General features: G+C 43.0%; 2 long non-coding RNA genes across 3 annotated transcripts; one reads left to right on the top strand and one right to left on the bottom strand.

The window, feature by feature from the left end:
* Window positions 1-1,020: 1,020 nt before the first annotated feature.
* LOC120699428 lies at window positions 1,021-2,768 on the top strand. Its single transcript, XR_005685402.1, has 2 exons — window positions 1,021-1,489; window positions 2,463-2,768. It is a non-coding gene; the product is annotated as an uncharacterized LOC120699428 (long non-coding RNA).
* Window positions 2,769-4,509: 1,741 nt separating this feature from the next.
* On the bottom strand, window positions 4,510-6,042 carry LOC120699426. 2 transcript variants are annotated; one of them, XR_005685400.1, is made up of 2 exons: window positions 5,433-6,042; window positions 4,510-5,010 (listed from the first exon to the last, which is right to left on the bottom strand). It is a non-coding gene; the product is annotated as an uncharacterized LOC120699426 (long non-coding RNA). The 2 variants fall into 2 exon arrangements; XR_005685401.1 differs by having other exon boundaries at window positions 5,443-6,037.
* Window positions 6,043-12,600: the final 6,558 nt, after the last annotated feature.

The raw sequence follows: 12,600 nt of genomic DNA, 5'->3' as shown, positions 1-12,600 counted from the left end.
GATCTGTGACCTGGATGTCGAGCGGCCGGCTGACGTCGCTGCTAGATTACAGCGGTGGTTCACTTTAGAACCAAACACAAAGCAGCTACACCTTCCTCTCTCCCTCTCTCCTTGCCTAATTTAGCACTAACAATCTCAAAGCTTGTGCTAAAGCCTATGAAAGTGATCATTAAGCACTACGGTGGCTAGGATGTTTTTTTGAATGCGTATGAGCTTCCTCTAGACTCCGGCAACCTCAAGTGGGCGAGCGAAGGCGGTATAAATAGCCCAACAACTCCAAAGAACCATTGCTCCAACGGCTAGAAAAAGAACAATAGTATTGGATGAACCGACACTCTGTGTTGGGGTTATCGAATCATCCGGTACCACCCTTTTTGCCACATAGCTGTTGGTCCCCTTTCTGCCATGCCAACTTCTACTTGCGTCATTGCACCGACACTTCATCCGATGCTCGTCGTATCATCCGGCGCTGAAGAGATTTCTCCTAAACTCTTTTGTTACTTGACATGCGCTCTCTGCATAATCAAACCACGTTTGCACCGACGTCTCTTAGCAATAGTACCGAATCATCTGATACAACATCGATTCATCCGATGCTGAATGGTTTTCTTCACTTGATCATCGTTGCAATTCTGCATTGCACCAACACGTTCATTTTTCAAGCCGTTGGTACATCTTCATGCTGAACTCGTCCAATTCGAAACCTTTTTGAGTTCTTTCTTTGTTTGTGGCTTTCCTAGGGCTTGTACCTCACCCATGGGACCTAAGATCATTCACTTGATAAATTTGGTTAGTCTATGTTGTCACTCAATCACCAAAATCACAAGAGGTTTTTTACGGTGCACAATACGATCATACGCTACTATCTAAGGACTCGTATGTAAACATTCGACAGTTGGTTGAGATTTACCTATACCACTGAAATTATATTTTAGTGGTACAGTAAGTATAAGGATAATATGGGAAAGACAATTACAAATACCCATTCATTTATATTAATTTTCTTTCTTTCTATATTTCTCAATCTCTCGTTCATTTCTTCTCTGTCCCGTTCGTTCCCCTATCTCGAGCTCGGCATGTAGGGTTCGCCGGCGAGTCTTCGCTCCCCGCCATGGAGGCCTCCCCCCTGCGAGGAGGGCAGGCAGCGGCTTGCCCCCAGGGCCGACGTTCGCCGCCGAGAAGGGATCCGTGGCGGCGCATCTCGCACCCGATGCAAGGGGAATCGGCCTGTGGACGGTCCCCCGCTCGGCCGCCCAGTCCTTGGCGGCAGCGGCGGCCCCCGCGACCTGTGGCCTCCGGCTGGAATGGCGGCGCGCTCGGCTCGCGGATCCGTGAAGTCGGCCCCCCGCGCCACCGCCTCTCGCCGCCGGGTGAGGGTGAGGGTGAGGGCGAGACCCAGATCTGCCAGAGTATACTTGTCTGATATTGCTCTTGTTGGTTTTGCAGTCTATATGTGCTGAAGTTTGCACAGATTTCGGCAACAACTCTGGTGAGATTTGGACACCTTTTGTGTTCATGTTTGGCTATCTGATTAATACGTTCAAGTTAGTATGTTCTAATTTTCAGCCATGGTTTCCTACCTTCAAGTTTCTTGTCTTTACATGATTTGATGGACAAGGCAGACTGTAGTATACCCCTTTTTCTTGCTCCACCACAATCAGCCTGTGAACAAGAAAAATTAAAAGTTGTTATTTCCCTGTTTCTGAGCTTTCTGTTTTAGTTGGTTTTGTTATTTTTGGGTTACATGAATGAATATTCACAGATTTCTCATTTGGAACTCATCATGTACGCATTGATAAGTAAAATTAGCAATTGTGAAGCTAAATTACCAGAGTTTCTCAGTTATTTGTTTGAAACAGCCAGTCTTTTTCTTCTTATATTTTCGGACTTAAAACCCAAATTGACTTGAATGATGTAACATCTTATTTTTCCTTCATGTGCCTGAGCTATGTTTTGACAGTACGGTCCTATACTCCTATTCCCCAATTGGTGTCATTGCAGGACTACAATTGACCATCATCTTAGAATAGATTTCAGGATATCCAGTGGGACATATCACATATAGCTCTTCTAGTTGATAAGCAAATCTCCTGATGATGTTATTAGAGGCAAAATGCTAATTATTTCAACATTTCTTTAGAATGGCAAAGCGCCAAGCTTCTCATGGTGGACTGCCTAGAGTCTTGGAGTCTGGGAGCCATAGAACCTTCTGACTGACCTGGGTTCAAATCACGGCATATTTTTGGAACAAATTCCCCGGGGGGGAGTCTCCCCCATGTCGCATTTATTTTTAAATTTTTTACAATTTTGAAGTAATGTCCATTAAAGATGAGCTTATTATGCCCTCAAGATTGTTTATGTTAGCTTTGTTCTTCTCATCTGCTGTATGCCTCTTTTTGTATCATGTGTTGCCGCAGCAGCTTTATTTTGCACCTGGTATTCTTATCATGTTCTTCTTGCAGATGCTGAATCATTCAATGGACTGTGCAAGTTTGCGAACAAGGTCAAGGAGCTGTTCCTGTAGAGTTCAGTATCTGACATGACACATTTTGGCCATCTAAGCGGAAGTTGTTGTCTTAGATTTATGATTTGGCTACATGTTTCTTTATAATTCAGTGATCTGCTGCTGTCAGTATTGGGCATCTTGTATGACCTATATTAACCTAAGCTATGTAACAAGACAAGTGATTCATGGTCTCATGTAGTTGATGACATTATTGCGTCTGTTTCCTCCAAGCAAAATGATCAGAAGCTTTATGTTACTGTCACCTGCATTTCCACCATGAGAAGCTGTCACTTGCATTTTCATCATGAGAAGTTGCTAACTACTACGTTCTCATGTGTCATGCATCTTTATGAAGGTCTACGTGTGCTTTGAGATGAGTACTAAAGTACTAGAAACTAACAACTAGTTTGAATGCCCACAAAGTTTCCGGGTCGACCGGGTCAAGGAACGTGGTCGAGAGTCGAGGGTCGGTACTCTGTAGAATTGTGGTACGAAGGGGGTATACACGTTCGGAACGAGAATCCCAAATTTGGGGGTATACACGTTCGGAACGAGAATCCCAAATTTGGTACGTGACTCCATCGTTTATGGGTCGATGACCCTGGGACGGTGCTTGGGGTTGAGGGTCGCGTCCCCGATAAAAGGTAACCTGGGCGTGCCTACAGGCCTCTTTTTTTTTTTTGTCTCATCACATCTGAATATAAAAGGAAAACTGAAAGACAAATATAGGATACTCCAAAATCAAAAGGAAAGAAAAAAATACACAAATCCCCTGCTCTCTGCCTGTACACAAATCAACGGACGGGCCACATATTTACATAAACATTCTATGATTTTAGATTGCATTTACGTGTATAGATTTGATTAAAAAGAACATCAATATATTCCAGCATCTTGGGCTGCAGGCCCATTTGCGTTATAGTGTTTCCCCATCCGACTATAGTCCGCAGGCCCACGTTTGACTTGCTCGTCTTCCATCCGTCGACATCAGCACATGGTTCCGTCCGTCCGTCGCAAAGGAGCGCCGCGCCGCCGCCGCCTAGCCCCCGCACCGCACCACGCAGCCTCCCCAGCACCGCTCCACGCAGCCTCCCCAGCACCGCGCTGCCGCAGCCATCCGCCCCAGCGTCGCCCCTCCGCCCATATCCAGAGCCGCGTCGTCACCGATGCCCAGTCGAGATTTGGAGTCCGTCCCTTGATGAAGCTGTGCGGCAATGGAACGGCGACCCGTCCAGAATCGGGTCATCGATCCCTGTCGTTCCCGACCCCCGATTCGGGACGGCGTCCCGGGGTCACGGATCGAGAGGCCGACCCCGAATTCTGTGAATATAACTAGGCTTATAAGTTCTTATATGGGGGATTACAGGGAATTATTTATAACTAGGCTTCAGTAAATATTTTAGGCCGTGTTTGGTTACCGCTGAAATTTTTCGTGCACGTTTTTCGAGAAGAGAATCTCGCATGCATGTAGTACTAAACGAAGTCTATTTGCAAAACCTTTTCAGGGATGAGTGTAACTTTTCGAGATCGCGAGACGAATCTATTGACGGTAATTAAGTGATGATTTGATACAGTGATGCTACAGTAACCATTCTCTAATCGCGCGGTCAAAGGTCTCATCAGATTCGTCTCGCGATTTACACGGGGGGTTGTGGAGGTGGTTTTGTAATTAGACTTCGTTTAATACTCTAAATTAGTAATCAAAGTTGCTACAGTATTTTCATGTATTTCAACCAAACACGGCCTTAGATCAAATCTATAGGTTAGAGCAAAATCTCAAGGGGAACTAGTTACCATCACGGCACATTCTGCCAATTGCAATGCCTCTTCTCTCACTTCTCCCGTTTCTTTGTAGTACATACTGACCTGCTCATGTCAATGATCAGAATATGCATTTATTTATTAGTACATTAACATCTCTTTGTATAACGTGCGCATCAGATGAACTGTTTCCGATAGATAACATGACAATATCTGTGAACCTGCAATCTTTCTGCAAAACATTTAAGCCACAATCTCCTGTGCTTAGATGAACCAAATGCGTCCAAGTGGACTTTATAGTGATTTGCAGGGAATCCTCTATCTTTTACAACCAAGGCCATGGCTTCATGAATCACGAAGCAGCATTTGGGGCCAAAAGGAATCTAAGCATCAGAGCATTTCAGCAATACATGTTACTGTAGCTAATTGTATGACAACAGAAACAAAAACATGGATTACAGTGGGGCAGTCTGAGCTTGGTGCTAGGCTTATGACAACAGAAACAAAAACAAATGCTTCTCCGATCTGTATACTTCAAATGAGCACACAAATCTCCTCCATGTCCCCTCCTTGGTGCTAGGCTTATATCTGACCCTGTCCTTCCTGACTCTAAATCTTTGTGGAATGCATAAGCGTTGTAAAACTCGAAGAAATCTTCCACTGTATTGAAGGTCTGATTTGCCACATAGTATATTCCTCAATTTCCTCCAGGCTAACGTACCTGTTCGCCTCCATTCAGGACCCTGCAGCAATAAAAAAAAAGGGATTACAACCATTTCAAGATTTAATCAGTAAAAGAAATTACAAGTGCTGGTGGAATTAATCCTTTATGGATTTATTCTTGATCATGCATGATCCTAACAGCATGTAAGCACACACCAGCTATTAAATATTCATGATGACTTGTCAAGATTGGAAGTGCTAGAGATTACACTAGTTTTTTGCTGTTTAAATTATACTTGTTTTGTTTTAATTAATTTGAGCAGAATAGCAGTACTAAATTTCATTTAGCTTCCACTAAAAAAGTAATCACCAGCATGATTTCAGACGTTTGTACATAGGGACAGGAAAGATTTACAGATAAAGAGAAGAACCTTTTTCCTCTCTCTTGTGCGTTGAACATCTCCTACACTAATAAATATGTTGATTTGAGATGCTCAGTTACCGGTTACTACCAGCTGAATGCCTGAATCAGTGGCTCTTTGTCCTCGGCATATTGAAGTGAAGGGGAAGGTGACGGAGGCAAGGGTCCTGATCCGTCTCGCGACCTCCACGCAGGTCCTGGCCCCAGCGCACCACCGCGCGCAGATCCGCCGGCCGAGCACGCCAACGCGCCTGGGAAGTGGTCGTCCCTCCCGTACGCCCGTCTGCTCCGGCAGCAGCCGCCTGACCCACCGGCGGCGACGAGGACAGTTGGCGGCCTGCAAGGGAATGCACGAGGGGGGGGGGGGGGGCGGTCGGCGGCGGCGAGGAGAGGCGGCGGCCTGGACCCTCGGCCGGCGGCGACGAGGAGAGGCGGCGGCCTGGACCCTCGGCCGGCGGCGACGAGGAGAGGCGGCTGCCTGCAGAGATGCCATCTTCAGGCACCCAAGAAGTGAAGCCATACAGATTCATCTGGCCAAAATGGGCATCGGGTCAACACAGGAAGATGACTGCAGGCTTCGACGAGGGTTGGCAATCGAGCGTGAAGTGGTGCCACTGTTCCTGGCAACTAATAAATAAGGAGAAAAAAAACTTGATTCGAGCCCTTCAGCTGCATTCTTTTACCTTTTTTTAACCAACCATGAGTCAGGGTTAACCTAACCGGTGGGAACCGGTCCGGTTTGACCGGTTACCGGTCAAACCGGTCCGGTCCGGTTCCGGTTCCGGCCGGTACCCAACCGGCCAAAATTTAAATTTTAAATTTGAATTCAAAAAATGAAAAATTCCCAAAAAATTTCTAAAAATACTTCAAGGTGTGATGAATCTAATGGTGTCAAATTTTCTCAAAAATTCATTCATTTAGTATAGTTTGTGGGAATTTAAAGTTAAATCAAAAAAGAAAAAGAAAAAAAATGGGCCGGCCCATGAAGGCCCACCGATCAAACCGGTCAAACCGGCCGGTAAACCGGTCAAACCGGTCGGTAAACCGGTAAAACCGGCCGGTAAACCGGTTGCACGTGAGCTTTTGAATTTCAAACCGGCCAAACCGACCGGTAAACCGGTAAAACCGGCCGGTAAACCGGTCAAACCGGCCGGTAAACCGGTCGGAACCGGTTGCACGGGAAAATTTGAATTTATTTGAATTTAGATTTGAATTCAACCGGTTTCCACCGGTAACCGGTCAAACCGGTCCGGTAAACCGGAACCGGAGCCCGGCGGTTACCGGAAACCGGTTGGGAAATAAAACCCTGACCATGACATGCATATGTAATATGTTCACTCTGTGTCCTTGTCCTGATCTGGATTGGCTACGTTCTCGTGAAGCGCGCATAGAGTGGATTTGCCTACTCTGGATCTCGTGTTCACGTCTTCCGTTTTCACTACTAGTTTATCATTGCATATACCCAGCGGTAATTACTGGCTAGATTTGGAAACAGCTGTATTTGCATCTCAATCTACATGACTAAATTTTCAAATTAACCTGCATCTTTGTAACACTGATGCAAGCAGAATAAGCAATGTAACTATTTAATTCTCGTGAAAATCTGTTTCTTAAATTGGTGCGAGGTTTAAATCCAAGCTAAGTCTCCCAGAACACGTCCAAATATCTTTGAGAAAATCTGCCATTTTGTTTGATGACCCCAATTTTTATCACAAGGGCATTTTTTCGATCCACTGAAAACAGTTGAATGAGCTTTGGGCTTTGTGCTCAGAAGAAAAAAAAGACAATTCAACAGAAACAGATGTTGCTAGAATAGTGACAATACTTTTCGAACCACCTCTGCACCAAGGACCAATTGTGTTGATACTGTAATCGAGGATTTAGAGGAGGGTTGTGATCATTTATGTGATCTGCAAGCCATGCAAACCGAATTAGATTTTCTGGTGAATATAAATAAGTCACAGAAAATTTTATCTACATGTTTCTAATGTATTCAACCCGTGTTTATGCTAATCGGTGAGCAGACGGTGTAGATGCACGGGAATGAGCAGGAACCCGGGCTTATGCTAATCGGTGAGCAGACGGTGTAGATGCACTGGAATGAGCAGGAACCTGTGTTTCTGTACCATTTAGTGTCCTCAGTGATTGGAGTTTAGGATGGCTAATTACTTCAGGATTTTTCTCAGTATTGAAACAGTAGCCAACCCCTCATATTTATAGACGCTGCGGTGACAGGGCAGAGCCCTATTTTGAAATATCATTGTAGGCTTGCCAATCACGGCCCACAACTTTCCTTATTCATATTTAGAAGGTAAAGGTACAATTAATTATTTGCATTTTCCTTAACTGTGATGATCACCTTCTAAATATATTCCAACAACTAAAATGCAAGTAAGTCATAATGGAATAACGTGCAATAGTGTCATGAAAAAAAAAGATTTACAACAACTAAAATACTATCAGAGGTATATAACTTCTCTTGGAAATGAAGGCTCCACACTTCATAGGCAAGCGACCGAAGTTGCGTATGCCTATAACTCAGCAACATCTTAAGAAAACTTCACGGTAACTTTCTCTTATGAGTGAGTACACTTCTGGTTAGTACTCGACAAGTATATTAAGAAATAAATAACATACAAGTCTTAAACAAGGATAAAGGTTGGCTGAATAATGCGGCAAGCATTTCAATGAATAGTTAAACATTAACAACCTATTTACTAAGTCATAAATGAATATTTCCTACATTTATGAAATAAAGAGATAACTTAGCAGTAAATAAGCTTGAAATAATAAATAATTGAACTATATCACAGATTCAATTTAAATAAGCCATATGAGGTTCCAGGCCGCTCTTGACCGTGAGCATGACTGATATATCAGTTTTATACTCTGCAGAGGTTGTACACTTTTATCTACGAGTTGTGTCTTCCTTGATGCATGGGTTTGCAAGGCTTTTAAATATTTTCGAGGTGAGTGGTAGGGATTCACTATTAAGGCTTTCCAAAGACATTCTAATAAGTCAGTAGCCTGCTAAGGTTCTAGCAGCTGCGTGAGTGAACCTCCCAAAAGTGTGACAAAACCAAACAAAAGAACAACCTTGACTGGCAGCGAACCCCCTCATCATAGACCTCCTATATGTTGAATCCACCACTAACAAATTAGAGACATCTAATTACTTGGCTAAGACCAGAGCCCAATAGTTCTTGTGGTTGCATTGTTACCCGAAGTGCTCGCTCCATGGTTTTAAATTAATTATTATCACCAATTCATCTAAGTGGTTCCAAAAATATAAATTATGTATCAAGTATCATTTTCATAAACCACCCATAACCCGGCCTTTCAAGGACATGGATAATGAATATGGATAAAGTAGGAACCTATCAAGTTAATGCATGCAAGTGTAAAATAATGAAAGTTATTTGGATGAAAGTATGGTCAAGGAAGATACCTGTCCTTATTGTAGAGAATAGCTACTCAGAGTTTTCAACACTTGCACTTAAAACTCTTAACATTTAACTCTCGAACTGTGTTCCTTTCTACTCGCAACAAGCATCAGGCAAAAACATAAAAAAACCACATAAAGGAAGCACAACGAAGAGTAGAGAACCAACTAAAAGAAAAGCATTAAAAGAGCATAGTAAAGGATATAGGGCTCGTAGCTACTATCGCGAGAGCGTAAGAAACCCTGAAAACGAAGCTAAGGTTGAAAAGATGATACACCTATCGGAAGATTTATATTATAACAGAAAAGAAACTATAAGTTGAATTTATTTTAATTATGAAAAAAGTGTCAAGAATATTCAAAATAAATAGTCAATATTAGAATTAACTCGTATTAATTTATACTTGTAAAGACAAGATTAACTTAGTCATATTTTATTTATCAAGTTTCTATATGAATTATTGAATTATACCAATTAGTTATTTAACTAGCAAATAAAAGACAGGTGAGAGCAACTAGCTTAGAGCTTTATGATCTGTGATTTGAACTAAACAAGTTATATTAAAAGAACCATTTATATTGGCATTAATCGATTTAACAATAATTATGAAAGCTGAGGTAGTACTCTAATTTGCTTTTAATTAGAAAAGCTAGTTTAGAAAGAGAAAGAGGGTGAGAGGGAGATGGGTTGGGCGGAAAAGCGAAAAAGAGGAGGGGATCATGCCGTGATGGGCTTCACAGGCTGGAAAGGGAAAAAAGTGAGGAAAAGGAAGAGAGAGAGAGAGTTGGGTTCAAATTAAATTTGATCGCTAGCAGATTATGTTTTAGATTATGTTTTCTCATATCTTCTATTTCTAATATTTGTCTCGGCCGTTATTGGGCAGGGACTAATATGCTGGGATTAGTCCAGGTCCAACGGCTAGGGGCCAGGATGGATATTTAGTCCTGGTTGGAGCCATGATATTTAGTCCTAGTCCCGGTTGGTAACTTCAACAAGACTTAAGGGTCACCATTTAGTCTCAGTTGGTTCTATCAACCGGGACTAAGGGAGTTCTCAGGTTTGGAGTCTTGAGTGCGGAGTAAATTTTTTACCATGCACAATCCCTTTAGTCCCTGGTGTGGGAATCAGAACTAATGATCGGGATGTTTAGTTCCATTCGTAGTCCCGGTTCCCACATCCGGCACTAAAAGGGGCTAGGAAATGGAACTAAAGGCTTTTTCTGTACTAGTGGCCCTTGATGTTACACAAACATGGCTTTATTTTCGGCATGGTAGTGGCAGATGAATATCCCGGCCTGCCATACGCTAGAAAATGCACACTTGCCCCACATATCACATCCCTGCTTTGCACTATAATATATATAATCTATGTTGTCCTTGTGTTGTTGCTTTTGATGAGCATCCATCAAATTGCTAAGGATTAGCACTTTCATCGGTGTAAAGTTGCAAACCTTCTACTTTGCTCGCACGCCATCACCTAACCTTCATGACTGATCTTATGGGTAGTGCTTAGCTTACGGGTGTGTTGACAAAGACATGCAGAGGAAGGAACCTAAAGACACATTTGTTATTTGACAAAAACGCTTCTTTTTCCATTTGCCACATGTAAATATGATAAAAAGGAATAATGATTTTGGCATCCGGCGAATGAAGCATCTTGTGTCGACTTAATTTTTCCCGCTTTGTCCGTCTACAGCATAATGAACCTCCACTACTACGGCATTTCCTGGAAGCTTGGCCATGCCATTTAACTCAAATCAGAGAAGCAGGACTGCTGGAAACACCACATCACTTGCAACTACTTTAGCTGAGAGACCAGAGCACGGAGGTTTAGATGGCTGACATAGTGGTGAGAGATTCCACTGGAGCGATGAACGTTGCAGCCATGTGTTTTCTTCTCTTTGTAATGTTGCAGCGCATTATTGAACAGTCTAACAACTGACTTCTGTATCGATTTTTCTCAAGTTAATTCTAACATCACATAATATAAGAGATGGTAAAGGGCCTGAATATTTGTTTATGTAACAGGAGGGGATTGAAAACCCCTACTGATTATATATATTTAAAGATAAAAGAATCGAGCTTTACACAAGTTTATCAAGAAACAAAAAAGATCAAGACTACTAGCCAGATCTTTTCTTGAAAGCCATATACTCCAACTGAGTAAAATGATTAGGCTCATGAAGATTAGTGTCCGTAGCTGGAACTTGAAACTCTGCAAGGCTGAGAAGATGCTGTCCTGTAATGTCGTCTGAAAGTGATCGGGTGCTCGATCCTAAGAGGGGGAGGGGGTGAATTAGACAACATAAAATCTTAACCTATGACTTCAACTAGTTTGCACATATACTTAAACTAAAACATGCTATCTAGATGTGAAACTACGGTTCTACTAGTGTGAAACCCTCATCCCAAAAGAGTTATGCAATCTATAGCCAATCCTAGCTTGATCTACACTAAAAAAGTAAAGGCACACAAGTTGCAATATGAAATGCAAAAACTTAAATAGGGATGAGAGGAAGCAAACTCTTGATGCGAGATTTATCCCGTAGTTTGGTTAGGCACAAAGCCACTCCTACTCCACGTTGTTGAAGCACTCACTAAGAGTATTGCTTCTCGGTAATCAAGTCTCTTTCGGGACTCTTCTTGACTCGCCACCAAGGCTATGTCAAGTCACCACGGTCACCTTGATCCCGTTTTTCACTAAGGAGCTTATCCACAAAGGATGGGGGTCTTCATGTCCCCCGCACAAAGCCGTCAATGCCGCTCCACACCAAGCTGGCAGTGGCCTGGAAGGGAGTCGCGCGAATCGCGAGATTGACGAGGGGGCGGCGGGCTGGAACGGAGAGGGCCACATGGCGGGTATGGAGGGCTAAAATGTAAAAAAAACTAAAAAAGTCTATATTAAATTACTAATGACAATCTTACCCCTTCTAATAGATGGTTGGATCTTTTCTATACTACATACTACCAAGTGGTAGTATTGTATTCCGGTCTCGTTGGCGCAGATATTGAGGGGTAAAAAAGCAATTGTAAATTTTTAATTTCTGCGTGGGTTCACATGCATAGTTTTCTTTTTTTGAAAGGATGTTCACATGCATAGTGGCCAAGATAAGAAACTCCCCTAACGCCACTACCCGGAAACCCCCCTGCTTCATTTCACTCCTACCAGAGAGCTCACACCAGCAGATTTGCTACCACTTTTGCTGGGAGAAGGAAACGGAGAGGTGGAGATGACTGGCATATAGCGCGCGGTGAGTGCTTTCACTGGGGTGATGAACTTGCTCCTCTCCAAGCTCTCCATTCTGCTTATAGTAATCAGTACAAGCACCTCAAAGGGGGTCCGCAAGGACATCGAGTTCCTCAGCCGTGAGTTGGCTCATAGAAGCACGCTAGCTAGCAAATGTGTGGAGAAGCTAGAACCCCTAACAAACTAGACCATGGGTGTGAATCTAACCGGCCACGACTCATGTCCATAGCTAACCGGCCTTGGAGGATCTCACGTAGGCGTGAATCTAGAGGACAAAAAGAACTATAATTTCTGCATCGACTGAATGGAGAATCTTGACTCCTGAGAACATTTCATTTTGTGGGTAATGTTTCCTTTTAAGATCAATTGGGACCTCCAGCACCATGTCACCTTGAAACTCCAATGGACCAGTCTACGCAAGCAAAAGAATTAACTCTGCACCTTCGCTGCCATTTTCGCTCGGAGAGAAAATGGTGACTACAGCATTGAGCACTTCTACTCTTTGCCCCATGGCATCTAAGCTATATGACAAAACTTGACACTTTCCTACTAATGTTTTC

The sequence above is a fragment of the Panicum virgatum genome, chromosome 3K (genome assembly GCF_016808335.1).
Source record: "Panicum virgatum strain AP13 chromosome 3K, P.virgatum_v5, whole genome shotgun sequence".
NCBI lineage: Eukaryota > Viridiplantae > Streptophyta > Magnoliopsida > Poales > Poaceae > Panicum > Panicum virgatum.
The sequence above is the reverse complement of the archived record's forward strand: the minus strand, read 5'-3'. Positions and strand labels throughout refer to the sequence as shown.